General features: G+C 40.0%; 1 protein-coding gene and 1 long non-coding RNA gene across 2 annotated transcripts in view; both read right to left on the reverse strand.

Annotated features, from left to right (window-relative positions):
* PAX3 (paired box 3) overlaps positions 1-18,859 on the reverse strand; it is a 100,251-nt gene that overhangs the window by 70,770 nt on the left and 10,622 nt on the right. The window lies entirely within an intron of this gene.
* On the reverse strand, positions 1,937-5,197 carry LOC123332187. Its single transcript, XR_006548963.1, has 2 exons — positions 4,811-5,197; positions 1,937-3,069 (listed from the first exon to the last, which is right to left on the reverse strand). It is a non-coding gene; the product is annotated as an uncharacterized LOC123332187 (long non-coding RNA).

An 18,859-nucleotide genomic window follows, 5' to 3' on the forward strand; every position in this document is an offset into this window, starting at 1 on the left:
TCTAAGATGATGGACATTTCCTAATATTTCCAGATACCGTGATTTTTTAAATCATCCTGAAAAACATAAAACTGAGCTTTAAATTGAGTAATTTTAAAACTAAAACAATTTTTCAAAATCTGTCTGAAAAAAATTTCTCTAAGTGGAAAAGTTTCCACAGTTTTTTATTGGTGAAAATGTCCTAGATTATTCTATTTCTATTGCCTGAGTTTCCCCTTCTGGCTTTGCTGGTGGGCTAGAGGGTAAAGAATCTGCAAGCAGGTCACCTAAGGAAATTTGTAAATTCAGTGAATTCCAGTTTCTTAAGCAGCTACTGCTCTCCATTTGAACTTTGTTTCCAAGTAGAAATGCCCCGTAAGCCCCCAAACATTGTTCCATCCTAAGTAGCATTACACAGGGCAAGAGAGAATCTATGTGTTGACACTACTAAATAGCTGAAGTTATTAATATATTAAAAAACTGACCATATAATTTGTTTTCCTAGCTCTGTTTACAATTCACCCTGGGTGACCTTCAAATCAGATTTTAAGAAGGCAGTTTTCAAGTGCCAGGACTGGTGTGTTAAAATGCCGAGCAATTGAGTACTTAGTTCAGTAATGGACTTTTTACAAAGGCAGAAACTTTTATATTAATAGATACATTCTGGAACAATAGGTCAAAAAGCTACATAACAGACCCTTCAGATCTATTACTGTCCCTCCAAACAAAACCCATTATGCACAAAGCCAACATCAAACAGCAATCCGCAACAGCCCCTGTTACAAAGGATCCGAATACAGTCCTCAGCGGCCCCTTTAAAAGGCAGCCGCGTTTTGCAATTCGGAGATCAGTTCGACCTATCTGCAGACATTCCAACGGGGGCTTGGGGTTTCCCCCTCTCTCACCCAGACACCCCTCAGGCAGTTGGAAATCTTTCTAAAATCAGTTTGCTCACACCATTCAAAGAAGCGTGTGGTTGATGCTCTTCTTTTGTTTTTTACAATGACCCCATAAAAGTAGAATCCAAAAATATCCTTCCTAACCCTAGGAACAGAAACTCATTCTGCCTCCAATCAGTCCTCCAGTCCTGCCTCCTCCCCTCGACCGTCTACTAAGGTTAAGGGCTTATTCAGGACTTTTCTTGCAAGAAAGTGTCTCAACAGCCAGGCGCGGTGGGAAGAGCTGGGTCCTGGTGGCGGCTTCACCCAGTTTCCACGGAAGCAGCAGGAACGCTCAGCCCAATCCTTCATATTATTTGAGCACAGCTTTTGCAGGTTAAGTTTTTTGGTTAGTTTTTTTTTGTTTTTTTTTGTTTTCTCCGCGAAAGAACTTTTCTTGGATGGCTCAACGTGTTTGTCTTTAAGGGTTGTGAAAGGAGAAATCATGCATATTTCAGCCAGCTCCAGATGAAACGAGTTAAGTGATTCTCCAGCATGCTAATGTTTGAAAATGCCATATTTATGCCATATTTGGTCCTTTGACTAGGAACACAACTTCAATGCGACCTCCTCCCCCATGCAGCCCCCTTCCACCTCCTCCCACCCCCTCCTACTCCTTTATGTATATATGTTGCATAATTATGGAGCAGTGAGTATTTATCACCTTTTCTGGGCAGTAAGCAGAAAGAAATACAATACCATTACTTCCAGTTACTGCCTTTCCCAAGATAATTAGGTAACACAGTGGACGGAGCTCGATCGCCTAACGCTGTTCAAGTTAAGTGATTGACATGGCTCTGTCTGGCTGCTCTATTAACTGTTTCATTTTGTTGCTATTTGCAGTTTGCTTGGCTAATACTCCGGACAAATACAGACTGTTTCTTTAGCCCTTTTTTTCTCTTTGACCTTCTCCTGCCCATTTTCTTTGACTCACTTCAAACTGTCTTGAAAAGGCCTGTTGAATACACACAGTCCATCAGAGGCCCAGGTTCATCCCTAGCCCTGCCCTGAATGCCTTACTTCAAAGATGGGCCGCATTCTTTAATTGCCCTTTGAATTAATATCAAAGGGTCACAATGCGAGTGCCAAAAGAGAAAGGGGCTTTAATGAAGCAAAGAGCTACCATTCATTTGCAGATAAGCACGTTTTTATGCCTGAACGGTCACCAAGCTACAGGCTTCAGGAAGAGGAGGCTGTCCGTCCTGAGAGAACTGTTTCTTAAGTAGTGATTAGTTCAAACAAACAAGAGTAAACAAATAAAAGAAAAAGTCTACAGACAGCGACAACATACAATAAATAATAAGACAAAAATCAGGAGCTGCACATCCCCCTCCCGTGCCCCCCTTAAAAAAAAAAAAAGCTGCACCTAATTAGCAAATCCATTCACCATTTTTAATCCCATATTTCAACACTGAAATTCCAAGGACGAGGTTCAGTCACATGCCTGAGATGAAATATTTTCAGTCTGAAATTTTGCACCATGGGTAACACAGAGGGACAAGCATATGACTTTAAAATGCAGGAAAGAAACAGTATCTTTCAAAAATATATCCCAGTGCTCAAGACATAATTAACTTTCGAAGTGAATATTTGTGCTTAAATAATTGATTCTTCATGAACACTTTCAGTACAGAGACTGTCGTTTGCATCTAAAATAGGAAAATACCTCTGTGTATCTTTTTATGCATGAAGGTCATATTTTCCAACTCTCCCAGATAAATCACCATTTAGTGGCCATTGTCTTCATGGTAGCCCCTGTAATACTGTAGCAGCAAGTCTAGAATGATCCACTAACAGCACCAGAGGTCACTGTAAGGTAAAATACAGCTCAAATCATAAATGATTACAGAGTGAAACAGTAAGCTATGCTTCCCCTCATCATCACTCGCCTTTTGGAGAGCTTGGTGATTAAGGAAGGATTTCAGTCCTGGTGAATTATCATCCTAGCTGAAACTCAGACAACATTCTTGGTGCCCAGCTACAAAGTACATGGCTGGCTTCTGGTAGACATAACATTTGGACCACTGCCTGGACATTTCTCTTCCGTGGATGCCTTGGTAAACAGAGTTTATGTTACTCTCAATGACGTAACAAGGAAAGTCCTTGTTCAAATGTTCCAATCAGTCTCCAAAAGTGACTTGCCAGTTTTGATCTGTGCACAAAAAAAAAAAATTGCCACGGCTATGTTAAAAGAAAGAGAGAAAGAAAGTGTTCTCCCTTATCTTTGAAGAAATCAAAAGCATCTTCTCTTCACTGGCCTTCATTTCCATGGGCTTGTCCATCTGGTTCAGAGTTGCCAAAACAGTGAGAAAAGGGCAGCAAATAAATGTCAGACAGGCAGCCAATCTGCATAAATCTCCAACTCCTTCCAGAGAGACTCCTTCCTGGCCTGCTGGGCCTTCCAATTTTGTGACATGAGCCAACGGGCATTGGAACAATATGGAAATCAAAAAGACTTATTTTGCACAAATCCAAGCCTTTAAAGCAGCTTCTCCCATACCACTTTTCCACTAGATGTATACCAGTGTGCTGCTCTGCAATAAAGCGGAATCATCCTAGCAACCAGGTCCCACATGTCCTGGATATAGAATTATTTCAGGGTATTCTGGACTGACCACAGGAAGACCCACTTAATTCTTGTTAAACTGTACCCTAAGAAAGCACATTAAGGCAAATGGACCACCAAATCTTGTTTCACTGAATACAAAAGCGATGGGTAGATTATAAACAAGTAACTCTTTATACTTGCTCAGAACTTGAAATGTATTCAGGGCCACTAACACATCACAACAATCCTTGGAGACAGCAAAGCATCTTACTGTGCACCTCACTTCAGAGGAATCCAACTCGGAATGGCTACTGAGTTTCCCTTCATCACTCAGCTAGCTAGAGATTGAACTGGGACCTAAAGCAAAATCTTTTAACAACAACAACAAAAAATCCTTCATAAAAACCACAGTTATATCTGGTGCAGAACTAGATCAGCAGTCCAACTGTGTGGGTTTTTGGGTTTTTTTTAACCAAAATCCACAAGTGGAATAAACTTCAAGACACTGCAGATCCAGCTTCATGAGCCACAGGAAAATTGTTTGGATCATGTATTTCAATACTTCCTCAGGATGCTACAGTCATACAAATACAACCATTGAGAGGCTCCATTCAAACATGGTACTGATACTGATGATAAGGGTACTGATGATCGCGATGAAGTCTTGCATTCCTCCAGGGCTTTAACTCTTTCATATCCACTATTGGATGGAATTAAATAATTCTTTGACATGAGAAAAAAATTTTTTTTCACTCTCAAGTGCCAAGGAATAGAGTAATGTAAGTCTCTAATATGTCAGGTGAAGTAAAGCAATGTGAAGTTTTTAAATCAAAACAGCTTAGTCACTGAAGCTACCCCAGTCATAGGTTTCTTATTGCCTCTGTTACTCTCAATAAAACTAAGGGGCACTTGGTACCCAAGTAAAATTTGTATCCCCAAGGGACAAACTGTTCACGCTAGAGTTCTCTTTTCCAGCCACCTACTCTTTTGCAGCTTCTGAAATTCAGGTTCACGGAAAAGACCCCTATCTGAAGCTTAATTTGCAAGCTGAAAAAATGCAACAGGAAAGGTATTGCAACTTCACCAACAGCTGTTTTATTCAAGGGGCTTTCTAGACTTAAAGCCTTGTCCAGATGCAAGCTATATCTCTCTCCCGAAGTTTTCCACTTTCTCTGCATCACCAAGTCTTAACCAACAGCGCTGCGGTTTTGCATGCAACCTTCTAGGCAGACAATGTGGACCTGAGAGCTGATGATGACTATTAATAGTTTAGGAAATACCGCATAGCAGTCTCCACTGTTTATCCCCATTAGGCATTGAAAGCACACTTGGAAGACTCTCTCACCTTGAAGAAAAAGCAGAGTAGGCTGTGCTGAAATCTGGAGACTTACAAAAGTGGTATTAGCTTGACTTCTTTTAAAATGTCAGTCTACCTCTTCTGTTCTTGCTGCCACTTCTCCCAAGAAGCAGCATGGTGCCCAAGCAAGGAATAAGTGTTATGTCAACTAAAGAGGCTTAAAGGGGAAGAAAATGTGATCTAAACAAACCTCCCTGAGCAGACATCCTGCTGTAGGCTTCAATGGGAAACATTTGTTATGAAGTAATAAGAATTTGCATAATTTTGGGGAAGACTTTGTTTTCAAAGTAATTCTCTTTTTCACCTGCTTAGCCCTTTGCTGTGTATGGCTTTGGTTAAGTTTTGTTGATGGAGGCTCATGTTTAACCAACTGTTTTTAATTTACAAATTAAACTTGTCAGAAGTAGAAATCCTTCCCTTGGAACTCTTCCAATATGTCAAGAATTAATTCTAATGAAAACGGCATTGCCTAAATGCAGGATGGCCAGCCACTTATTTTATTTACACAAAGTCCTTCTCAGTTTCTTTGATAAAAGCAGCTAAATCTTTTTCCTCTTTCATGTTTTGTCAGCACTTGATTCCTTTTGTCCCTTGGCTATTTGCCTAGCTGTGGACAATAAGGCAGGAAGAATAGAAGCAGATTGTTGGAATGGCCCTCAATAAACCTAATTATGACATGTTGACTGCCCTCACCATGACACAGTCAAGGGACCCAGGCTTATTCAATTACCCTTGCCAGGTTTCTCTTTCAGACCTAAAGTTATCCTTTGACTGTTTGTATTTCTGAACAGTATTCATGTTCATTGTGAAAGAAAATCCCCTGGACTTTGAGGGGTTTTTAAGTTGATGCTGTTATTGTAGCTAATTTTTATTAACTGAATGATAACATGATAAAGAAATAGACTTTTGTTATGTAATAAGAACAAATCAGTGTGTGCTTAAAAGTTACACCTCTCTTTCCCTTCTCTTCCAGCCAGCCTGGCAGGACATGTAACCTGAATTAATAAACAAAATAATTTCTCCAACCTGCATGTCCCTTTCAACGTGATACTGAGTTGAGCTCCACAGATCGGCACTGTTGCTTCAGAGAGTCTTCTTAACTTAAAAAATAATAATCACATGATTGGGGGTAGCTTGGAGTTCTGTTTTTTGTTTTTTGTTTTTAAACCACCAGGAAGGTTCCTTGCCGTATTAACCCCAGAGAACATAAGTTCATTGGTACCTTTATGCCAACAGCAATTTCTTCAGCTGCTTGAGATAGACGGGATGCACAGTATTTAATTAAAACGCTGGCTGCTGGTTGGAGGAGCCCTTTCCTCCTCCGACAGATTGTTCAGAGATCATGCCAGTGGTTCCTGCAAAGCCAGTGTATAAAAGCTGCGTGTCAAGTGAACAAAAGAGTGAGAAAATGAAGGAATGCCAAAAATCAGCTCCTGATCCATCCTAGCTTTTAAGTCAACTAGGTCTGATAGAATCAATAGTCAATTGCATTTAAAGCTATAGGAAGCCTAGCAGGAGAGACTGTTTTGTAAGTCGCAGCATCTCTGGGTAATTTCTTTTTCCTTTTCCTTTTTGTTTTCTGTTGAGAAACTCATTGTTCTCTTTAGGTAATTTGACAGCTCTTGGGACTATAATAGAGTAAAAAAAAATTAAACCACAATATAACAAAGTTGGTGCTATAATTTCTTGAATTTGTTCCTCAGTTCACTTTCCTTCATTAAAAAATTCCCATCATTTGAGTAAAAGCAAATCTAAACTGTTTTCCATCCTACAAGTAAATTTGGAGTTTGGTGGGGTTTTGTTTTTCACTTTCTAGGGAAATTATCTTTTTAATCTTAATGTGAGAAATCAACTTCAGGAAGGACTCTTCATTCTGTATATAAAGATACAAAATCCTTAGCCTCTGAAGAAGTTTAAATATTCCTTTTACTTGCCTAGAACCTGTTCTCCTCTGTGGGTCCCTTTCCTTGCAAATAGCAACAGTTTCAATTTCTCCAAATCCTAAAGGGATATTTTTCCTCTCAAACATTCAAACGGAATTGTACAACAGTCTTTATAAGTATTATTAATATAAATACTTAATGTATATATTATTATATGGCATATATATTTACTTTATAGAATGTCATTTTACTGTTTAGTTTTAGCATTTGTTGATTTCATTTTCTTTCATTCGTATACATTTGCATTCACATTGACTTTTAAGAATTGTCCCTCTGTACGATTACAAAAATGATCATAATGGTACTCTATCTATAAATAAATAGCAGCATGGAAAACATTAAAAAGTCTTACCACTAGAAAGTTGAGTGTCCTTCCAAAGTGTTCAAATTACTTTAATCAGCAAATGTAACCTCATGTATAAAGTTTTTAAAAGTCTGCTTTTGCTACTTTAGAGTGGAAATGTTATTAAAATATCCAAGATGTCTCAATATTTTAACCTGAAGCATATGTATTTTTGCATTCCCTAAAATGTTTTAATGTTTTTATATAGTTAAATAGAATAACAAGTCTTCTTCAAATCTCAACTAGCACTTCCCTAAGAAAACAAGAAAAAAAAATAAGTACAAGAAATCAAATACTCAGATCGAATACTGCTCACCACCCCAAACCTGGCATTATAAATGCCTACCGTTTTAAAAGTTATAGTTATCTGGCTATTCAAGCTATGTTAAACAAATGAATGCCATAACTTTCACAAATTCGACTTCTTCAAAGCTGATGGAACTCAATTCACATGGCAGTATAAGTCAGAAGTTTGCTTCTGGATACAGAAAAGGGAGTCAATAATTTGAATTGTTTTGATTTGTATGGAGTTACTCAACAAAAATTCTAATGTTGACTAAAAGTAGCTGAGATCAGATTTCTTCTTTAATCTATAGGTCAAGTAGTGACTTTCTCTTCTATCAAATAAAAATTTTAATTTGTGATTCAAAGTTCAAAATTGCAATACATTTGATCTGAGTACAGGATAATCACTAAGAAAAACAGAAACAAACTCTTTCATATGGTAAACAGTAGTACTTATTATTCTGAATGTATAAAGGGGTACAGTTTCTCTTCCTGATATTCTCATTTTATAATGTTCTGCTTCTATTTTTAAAGATTGGTAGATACGTTGTAGCTGTATTCGCTTACAAAATCTATTTGCTTAAGATAAAACTACAACAAAATTAGAGCCACATATTTCAGATACATAAGAAAAGTTATAAATGCAAATATTAGATTGGCTATTTTATATACTCTAAAAATTCCTCAAATAAAAAATGACTTTTCACAACACATTTTTACATTGTTATCATTTGGTCTTTGTAATTAAGGACTGTAGCATCTGATGAACCATTGTCTATTTTCAGAATATATATTAAAAAGTTGATAAGTAGTATGTGTTGACTTCTGAAATAATTATCCTCCACAAAAATAAAAGTAAAAAAGTGACGGGGAAAAATGTATTGAAATCTTCCCTTGTTAGGCTAGGACATCTTGCTTTGAACTGTTTTCAATATAACAAAAAATACTTCTTACATCCTCTCCAAGTTTCTAAAACGCTTCATAGCAAAGTTCTCAAAAAATGATAAAAGTTTTTGGATGTGAATGATCTCCCATTTAATCTTGATAGTATTATAACTCAGAAACAAAAAAGCAAATCTTGTTTATCCGACTGAGTTTCTGAGAACTACGAGTGAGGAAGCTAATTTAAGTTTAAGAAATGACAGCAGAATTCGATGAAGTGAATGCACCATTGTCTTGATTCTCTCCTCAAGCCCAGGTAGTTTCTAGCTTTGACTTCGTGAGCTGCCAGAAATCTGTGTCCCTCTCTGGGTGTTGGGGAAAATGTCGAGGCACAGATGATGTGAAAGAAGGAAAGTTACCGTCCTGTTTAAGCAACTCTAACTTAAAGCAAAGTTCTCTAACCAATACTCCAGGCCTTTCCAGCCTCATCTGGAAGCTGCAGCTATGAGAGGAGGTCCAAGAAAGCAAGCGTTTCCCCACATGGGGAAAAGCCAGTGTGTCCACCTGCTGAACAGTACAGCCAGGCCCCACTGCCACTATCCTTCCCCTGAGACAGAAAACAGGCAGGAGCTACTCACCTTCTAAGACACTGAGGGCCCACAGGCCTCTCCATTCTTGCCCTGATTCCCTGACTGCCTGAGGCCCCACTGTTTCCTCAAACAGCTGCCCGGGCCTTCCCAACGTCTATCAAGAGCTTCATGTGACCACAGCTGCCACAACCTGCCAGGCTGGGAAAGACCATCACCTTTACCTAGCCTATGCTTCCATCTTTAAGAGCAAGGGAGAATGAGGTCCAGAGAGGGAATACGACCTGTTCACAGTGATAGTTGTAAAGACCTAAAAGAAATATCTAAAAATTGCCAAATACACCTTAACAGCTGAGGGCACCAAGCCCCCACCCCACCAGAATTACAGTCATACCCACCGACCTGTATGCAGTGAGTGAATGGAGGTTCCTCCAGATTGATGGAGCTGGTGGTCTATGATTCCTGTAAGGGTCTCCACGCAAGGACTGAGAATACTGTACAGTAGAAGGGCCATGTGGGTGAATTCTCAGCACCTCTGGATTGCTAGACACAGACTTTGGCTCCATAAGTAAACAAGGTAGGGCATAAGAAACAAGGAAACATCCTGGAAACTTTTAAAGATACAAGTGGAGGGTAACTGAGTATCAGAATTATTATCATCATTGCTTTGCTCTCAAACACAGCTGTGCCAGGCCTTTACTGTATGTACAGGCAGCCTCTACCTTTCCCACACTAAACTGAACAAGGACAAGGATAGATGCAGTTTCATGGGCCCCGAAGCTTTTATAATTCAGAGAGCCCCTGTAAGGAACACACACAGGTGAGGGGCTCTGGAACTGAAGGTTCATCAGCTCTGTGGTAAACCCACCTCTGCCCAGGACTCCTCTCTCATCCTCCACTTGAGAGGGCCTGGGAGAGATGGGGGCTGTTTCTAGGTGCTCGTATGCACTGTTGTTAATACTTGCAAAACATTAATCAAGTCTAAGTATCAACTTTGGGGGCTCAGCAGTAAGCCAAGATCATCAGAGTCAACAAACTCAGCAGGATGTTTCTGAACCCCATATTTCACAGGTGGACCAAATGCCAGGGGTCCCTCTGGGACCCTAGTGGCTTACATCCTCCAAAGCCACATGTTTCTGAGGCTCTCCAGAATGCCAGCACTGAGACTTTAGGAAACTCTTGCGTTCCGGAAGACTCCTGGAAGTGCTTCAGAGCACTTTCCAGAAGCTCTCCTAGCCACTGGATCCATCATAAATGCCCCTTGGGCCCTGTTTTGAGGAGGAGAACCTCACTTCCTCTGACCACTGACAACTATCCAGGCACCACTAGAAGCACAGATACCCAAATCAGATATCTGCTTCCTGGGAGGGTTGTGAGCACAGAGGCAGGATGGGCCCCAAAGTGCCCTCCCTGGCTCCAAGCCAGAACAGATGCTGTATGTCCTTTCTCTGGCCCTGCTTTTTGCCAGAAAGCCCAAAAGACACAAGCCAAGGCCCTTCCCTGGCATCCTGGATGTATCGGAAATCCACCTGCAGGGGAGAATGCTCTTGAGCCCCACCTGGCCCTGCCTCCCCCTGAGTACTCAGTGGGGTACCATGCCCTGGAAAACCACACTCACCAGCAAAGAGCTTCCTCAGAGCAGAACTAATCCTGCCCATTCACAGTGAAGCTGGTATCTGCTGGAGTGTGATCTGAGGGGCATCAGAAACCTGCCCCTTGCCTCCACCAAAAAGCTGTCCTACATGGGTACCTGGAATTCTGTCACTGGGGGTTCATTCCTCTATGCCAGGAGACCAGCTCCCAGGGGCCTGTAGGTGTGTGTGTGGAATCAGGGTACACAAGTGGAGCGTAAACCAGGCACAAAGAAGCAGGATGGCAGGGAGACAGGAAAGGAGAGGGAACAGCAGCTAAGGCTGACCTCCCCCTTGTTACCCAAGGTCAGCCCATAAAGCCCTTTGTGAAGGGCAAGTGACAAAAACATTTTCAAGGAGTTTGGGAACAGAGGACTGAGGGCAGGGAGATTATCAAACATCCCTGTAAAAAACCCAAACTTGGGACTTCCCTGGTGGTCCAGTGGCTAAGACTCTGAATTCCCAATGCAGAGGATCCAGGTTTGTTCCCTGGTCAAGGAACTAGATTCCATATGCCACAACTAAGAAATGGTGCCGCTAAATAAATGATCTTAAAAAAAAAAAACAACAAACTTGTTCCAGTAATATCACTTCTTATTAAACTATGGTCTGAGGGACCATCTTCTAAAGTTTTTCCAAAAGGATTTTCCAAGAACCAGAAATGTCAATGTGAAAGATAGTCATTGTCTTCCCAAATGAATTTAATTTGAGCTTTCTATTTTAAAAATAAATAAATAAAAAGGATTCATTTCAGGGGAAAAATCGTTACTTTTAAACGAGTAACATTAAATTACAGTAATTCAATAAAATGATGAAAGTTCGCCAACCAGCAAAATGAAGACCAAATTCAGCTCTCTATGTCATTTGTATTTTGTAATAAGGAAATTGTTCCTCTCCTTATCTGCCCAAGGTATCTGCTAGGACTCTACTGGGAATAAAAGCTTATGCAGTGGCTGTTGGTTTCAATTTTTCCAAAAAGACAAACCACATGACACAAAGGTGTGCCAGGGAATGAGTACTTGACCTGAACACGATGTGTTTGTTTCCACATCCACTTACTGAACCTCTGATGAAAACAAAATTAGGCAGCCTTCCCAGCCCCCAAAGAGCTTTATGCTCATGATGACCCAAGAAAACCCACTTTCCATAGGCAGGACGAAGGCAGAGGTTAAGGCTCAAAAAGTTCAGACAAAAGCCCAGGAGCTAAATCCAAAATAAGCCAGGGCTTGAGTTACCATCCCGGCCCTCTACCGGGAACTGATTCCCTGTAGAATGGGAGAAATTCCCCGAACCAGGCATCCCGCCTCACCCCTGCACTCTTAGCGAACCAGGTTCTTCACGAGGTTCTTCATCAGCCAGCTTCTGATCCGATGCTAAGTCCGCAGTCCTTCATTTCCTTTCTTCTTTTAGACAAAACTTCAGCGAAATTTCTGGGCTTGGCAGGGCTAGCCAGTCACCACAAGCAGACATTGGCTTCTAGTAAAAGACTACACAATTTGCTTTTCTACAGGCCCCTGATAAATACGTGTTGCGTGCACACGAGCCCCAGATGTGTCCTGTAGGAATAAAAGTTGGGGCAAATCTACTACCTGGAAAGTTTCCATCCTGGTTAGTTTCCCAAATCCTATTCAGCCTGGAATCTTACAGGTTCCCCCAGATGCATCAAGGAGACCCGGATGCACTGTGAGGAGACCCGGATGCACTGTGTAGCCAGGACTGCAAGTTCCCAGGATGCACTGGGAGAGACCCCCATTTATCTGCTCAACCACCTGACATGGGCTATCTTTACCCTTTAGAAATAAATAGTATGAGAGGATGTAATAAGTTCTAAACGTTTCCAAAATATATCCAATAATTCCTGGCACTGAGATCCCAGTCACTTGGGATTCTTGCAATGGAAAGTTGAAGCGTTTCTCCAGATGAATTCATGGGTCTCCTTTTAAAAAGTTATAAATCTAAAATTCAGAGGGGGCAGCTCTCCCAATGAAACCCCTGCTCCCTAATATTAAGCCAATTCCCCAGAGAAGCCTCAGCCTGCTACCTTCTTCACCTCTGTGATCAGAACAACGTGAGGATATGTGGAGAATCTAAAGTACGGATACTCTGCTGACATGGACCCGTAAACCACTAATTTTATATGGTCTAAATTTCTGTTGAAAGCGTCACAGCAAGCTGACAAACAGGTCAACAATTTTCCTCGTTGGGATTAACCCTCCTAAGATCCTCCTTCCTACATGGAGGGCTGCATACTTTTGCAGGTAGTAATCAGATGTCACAAATTATGGGTCTGATTCAATCCAAATTATGCACAGAGCTGGGAGAGGGGAAAAAAGCTGCTTTTGATTCTTCTCAGCTCTTTGCAGATGCTCTAAATGCCAGGCCTGTTTACATCCCCAACTGACTCCTTTGGAGTTCCATAAGCCAGTTGGAGGGGAAGCAGGAAGAGAACCAAGGCATCCAGATAGCCGTTTCTATCCAAGCACAAATAAAAGCTCTAGCGTTAGGAAAACCCACTTTCCTGCCTCCTGTCTAGTAGAACACTGCTACATGCTGTGGGGCTGGCTGCAGGAACAGTCAAGAAAGAAGACCTGTGTTTGTTTCTGTTATTTTAAAAAACCGAATCAAGATTTTGATTTTCAAAAATGAATCCTGAACATTTAACTTGTTCTCCTGTTTCTGAAAGGCCCAGTCCTAAGAAGGAATGACTTGAAATATCGACCTTAAAATATTTATTGGCATTCACATCTCCAGCTTTCTCAGAGGGCTTTGGAGAGTGTTGTTTTTCTCATGTAGTTGGAGCACAGTTCTTTCTGGCTCATTCTGCAGATTCGAACGTCCAGCTTAGGTAAGCCAGGTACTCAGCAGCATCAACAACTGAATTCCTGAGCATCAGATTTAAGGGGAAATGGGCTGAAATGATTTGAGGGAGGCAAGGTATGTGCAAAAATATAAAAAGTCTTTTGTACCTAGAAGGGAATGGATACATACCCCCTTAAAAGTTCATAAAATTAAAAACTAGCCTTTACCAAACTCAAGAAAACCCTAGAGAATCAGGCCAGCACTTTTTCAAAAACGAGAAATAGAAGACTGCTTTATTATTCATAACCTGCTGTCTTACCAGTTCAAACCTAATTTGGTAACCCTGAGAGACAATTTCTCTTGTAACTAAATAATCAGAATAAGTTGTCTTTGAATTGTTCTGAAAACTACCAATAATTTTTCCAGTAAAGAAAGAAAAATAAGTGCTTAACATATGTGTACTAGTTTCGATGGAGGCAAAGTGAAATAAACAATAGATAAAAATAGAATAAAAAAAGGCACCAATAAGTCAAGGCAAAAACCTTTCCTTGGATTTAGAGAATGTTCCATTTGGAGAAATACCAAAATACTGGAGGAATTTCCAAGCAGAAATTTCAAAACCTATGTTCCTACCTACATACGTGGTAGAAGCAAGCGTCTATTTTTTCTCGTACAAGGAGCCACAGGCAAACCTGCACACACTCCATGTTGACTAAACATTCCTTCACCATTTGTTCTCAACACAGAACCCAAATTCCACTAAAGCTATCAAAATCACTAATGTCGTTCCCTTTTTCCCTACCACGGAGGAATTATTTTACAAATAAACTCACACATGTGCCAAATGGTGCTGTGGAATTGGAAACACTCTAAATGCTGGTAAATAAATCATTTGCCAACAGGATGGAATACTATGCAGCTATACAAACAGGCTGAGGAGACCCTCAGCCTCTGATGTGGAGTGATGGCAGAGATATATTCGAAGGTGGGGGAAAAAAAAAAAGGCAAAGTGCAGAAAAGTTTCTACCGTGGGCTACCATTTGTGCAAACAAAGGAGGAGAGAATATTTTTAAGAGAGAAAGAAATACAATTGCTTGTTTATATAGGCTCTCTAGAGAGACAGTCAAGTTACTGAGTGACTTGGGTGAGAGGAAACTTGTCCCTGTACACCCATTTCTATCTTTTGAATTATGTACAGAGTGAAGGGTTTACCCAGTCAAAAATAAATGTGATTTAAAAATCTGGGGACTTCCCTGGTAATCCAGTGGTTAAGATTTCATGCTTCCAATGCAGGGGGCAGAGGTTCGATTCCTGGTCGGGGAACAAAGATCCCACATGCCACGTGGTGCAACCAAAAAATAAGCAATTAAAAATTAAAATGCCATCTGACAAAGCATATATTTCACTTGAGTGTTCAGATGGACAAGAGGGCAATCCTTGGAATAAAAGATCGCTTCCCTTTTGAGGCTGAGCATTGGCCCCCATAATCCTGGAGTCCTCTTGCCTCTAAAAGCCTTCAGGGGGCCAGCACGGTCCAGAAGGAAGGCCCAGGGCTCGCCAGCGAATTTTTTATCAGTTCACTGGGGGCCGACTGGCCAAGGAGCCGGGCTGCCTGCTGAGACGCCTAAGCCGTGACAGCTGCATAAACTGGCGGTGCCCCAGCCTGACCTATTTCAGAGACAGGTCAGCCCAGTGCATGCGGGGATAAGAAAACAACCTTCCTTCTCTCCAGTGGCTGCATTGGCAAGCTGCTCCAGCGGGGGAACCACGGGGCAGGAGCTCTCCAACCGTGCCCCCCACCCCAGTCTTACAAACCGGGCTACTTTCTTTTCACCCTCACATAGCACCCCAGTCACACAGAAGTCCCCAGCTTTGGGGACTAGACAGAGTACAACTGAATAGCGAGGTCATTGAAATGTATCTACACCCCCCAGCTTAACAAATGCTATTTTGGAAAATTTCCTTAATATTTCTGAACTCAAATTTTAAAGGAGAGAGATTAAGAATCATGCAGAAAGCTTTAAGAATGCACACCATCTCACATGCGGAGCCATAAAGACATTTTAGAACAAGGAAGCAGGCTGAAGAAGGGACACGATGAGGAATTATACAAACACAAACAAAGGATTGTGCCAGGATTTCAGGAGTAAGAACGTATAGACGAGATCCATTTTCAAAAAGCAATTTATTTGTCAGATTACTGGGGGGAGTGGGGGAAGACTTGTGCAAATACACAAAGAAAACAAAGTTTGATTTGGAAGAGTTTTCAACAACCAAGTTAGTCTAAGAGAGAAAGATAAACTTTCAGATCAGGAGAAAAAAAGTAATTAAGAAATATCTTTGACATCCCAGCAAATGGTTTTTGAATTTTGTTATTTTTCATATCTAGTAAATCAATACAGACTTTTCTATTAAAGAGTTTCTTATAAACTCAATTTTTTCTGACTCAGTGAAAGTGGATTTTGTGGTGTGCATGAGTGTGTGCATGTATGTGTACTGGTCTTCATTGTTGCTCCTAAGCCTGAATTAAGCTTTTATCTGCCCTTGGGCAGAGCCCATCTGCCAGCAGACTAGTCACTTTCTGCAAGTTCAGAGTTTTTTTTCCCCTACAACATTTTGAGTTTTCCTATGAGCTAGGTATAACTTGCACCTTCTCGTTTCATTCTCATATCACTCTGGGAAATTGGTACGGTATAATATGCCCCCATCTTACCAGCTGTCAAAACTGAAGTTCAAGGGATCACACCCAAAATGTGCTTGGTCTCAATTTTAGAGCAAAATTAGTGATGTAAGACAGACTACTTTTACCTTGGGTGCTATGCTCTTAAAGGCAAGCAAAGACATGATAAAGGACTTTGGGGTGTGTTTAAGTCAGACAAGAAACACTCAATTGTATTAGTGAACCTCAGTTAGGAAACCAGCCAAGTGGGGATTCAGAAAGAAGAAACCTGTTGCTTTTTTTTATAATAAAATGAATTGGACCAATTAATTTTCTTTAGTTCAGGTTAAGCTCAACCATGGTAATTGGGAGACACACACACCCTGTGGCCAAGATTTTCTTAATCATGATAATATATTTGAATACTGGAAGAATTTTTTAATATGTGTTTGAAAATAGACTCTATGGGTCTATAATTGTTTAAAAATAAGAATTTTTTTTTTTTTTTCAAAAAAAGATAAACCCTATAAAAGAAACAAAAACTATGCTAATACCCCCAGACAATGCCTAAGTGCCTGTTGACTGGGTAAGTTAATGCTTATATTAGGGCTTGCCAAAAAAAAAAAAAAGATATGAGTATGGTGGCTGTACTTCTCCTTTATCTGTGTACTTGTAAGAATCATAAGCCAGGCTTTCTGTTAAAAATGTAAATTTGTACATGACCATGTAAGTGTTGACTGTGAAAGTATACAAAAACCAATTCCATGTTGTAAGGTAACTTGCGCAAAGCCATTAACTTTCCTTTCTTAGCTATTCTATCCTAACATACTTATTGTTTCCATCTAATGACCTAAGGCCAAGCACACTGAATTCTGCAGTTGTTTCCAGAAATATGCCTACCATCTGATTATAAAATCTTTTTAAATTTCCACTTAAGCCTCCTTAGCTGTACTATTTGAATTCCAATATGATCCTGAAAATTTTTAATGCTGAAAGTCAGTGGTATTTCCTCTCCCCCAAACCTATGTTAGTTGGCCAAGAAGAGTCTCCCACTCTTGTCACGAAGCATTTTGATCAGCTATTTTAAAACAGATCTAATGGAATCAGATCCAGAATGAGTGGGAAATTGGTTCCCAAAATCAAAAGTTTATATTAATATACTATTGTAGATACAGTAAAGCTGGCCAAATAAAAGTACATAAGAATCAAGAAATCACTAAGTGAGTTGAAGGAGACAAACACGGCTGGTTTGCTATTGCCTGTCATGAGTTCCAATTTGTTTTACGGAGGAAGATTCGTTTCCCAGCCACAGCAGTAAAAACTCAGACTACCTACTTTGATCAAGTTGCTTCATCACAGAGAGAAGGGGTTCTTTGTTGTTTGGGGTTTTTTTTTTTTTAACTTAAAATCCTGCAGCTAAAATTTAAATGTTATGAACTTTGTTATATACAACATCTAAGGTAAAACTCTTCCTCAGTAATTTTTTTCTAGGACAAATGTACACCAAATCAAATTCTAAATTTTACACCATTATTCTTTATTAAGATGCAATTACTTCTTTAAAGTGAAGTGGCCACTGCCGTGGCAGAAATTATGTCAGTCTCCTTGGTCTTTATCAGGAAGGAAGAAAAACTGACTTTGACGATAAAAATTCATAAAGCCTTTTATTACTCAACTGTCTTCAACAACTATTCTCCATGGTTTTCATAATTCCCTTTGACAATGGTGAAACTTCTAACTCATCTGTCTTGAATAAAGGTTTTATAATCCTAACGGGCATTTTGATAACTACATGTTCCAGATACAAACTGGAAAGTATATTCTGTTCATTTGAGGGCATAATTCCATCACAGACAATGTGAGAGGATGCTTTCTTAGAAAAGAGACGACCCCATTCCAGAAAAGTTCAACACTATTGGAGTTCAGCATTTGGCCCAATACCACAACATAAAGCTGAAAGCTGAACTGTGCCACTTTCCACCCAAGACTGGGACGAATGGGGTGAGGAAACCTTTCCCAGCAGAGTAGAGAATGGTCCTCTGTCCCCACTTTGGTGTACATCTTCCAAAAGAACAGCAACTTCTGAAATTCCCTTTTACTTTCTTAAATCACAATTCTCCAGCTAAGGCAGCCAGCACTTTTCTATTTCAACAATAACATCAAATATTTTTTCTAACCTTATTGAGATATAATTAACATAAGCCCACTGTCAAAGTCAGTAATTCTGCCTTGGTACTGAGGTCAGGCTCCACTCAGAGTATGACTCTGTGTCCCCCTGGCAGTATATGAACACATAGCCTGATTTCCAAGACAGGATAGTCACTTTCACTCCACATGTATGTGAAACATGAAATACACATATACGTGAAAAATATAGCAAAGAATTCTCTAGCATTGCATCTGGATCCAGGACAAGGCAGTCATAATCAATCTGCACTGACTCACATTTCCAGCTTAATCTATTTCAGGCAGTTGTCCCAATGCCCAATGATTGGGACTATTTCAAAGGACATTTGAGCACAGATAGATTATTAATTAATTGGGAATTATAATAGAAAATGTTAGAAAATACTCACTAATGATTCTGACTCTGTATGTCAAGATTCATCTTGCTCAAGAGTGAATGACATAGTAAAATAAAATCAAATGAAATAAAAATAAGTCTCTAAGCACATTTAGTAGAGAAATGAACAGAGAAAGGGCTTCAGAAAATCTCCCCCACAGGCAGATCCATGATGCTCAGTTGAATATTCAAAGCTGAATCTGGCATAAATTTCACAACCTCAGTTAGAGTGATTTGTTGGAATTTGCAAATTAAGCACAGAGATGGTATTTCCAAAAGAGCCTTTGCAGGAATTTTAGCTCTCATAATAAAAGAAAAATCTTTCCAAATATATTGAATTCTTAA

The sequence above is a fragment of the Bubalus bubalis genome, chromosome 2, assembly GCF_019923935.1.
Source record: "Bubalus bubalis isolate 160015118507 breed Murrah chromosome 2, NDDB_SH_1, whole genome shotgun sequence".
Classification (NCBI taxonomy): domain Eukaryota; kingdom Metazoa; phylum Chordata; class Mammalia; order Artiodactyla; family Bovidae; genus Bubalus; species Bubalus bubalis.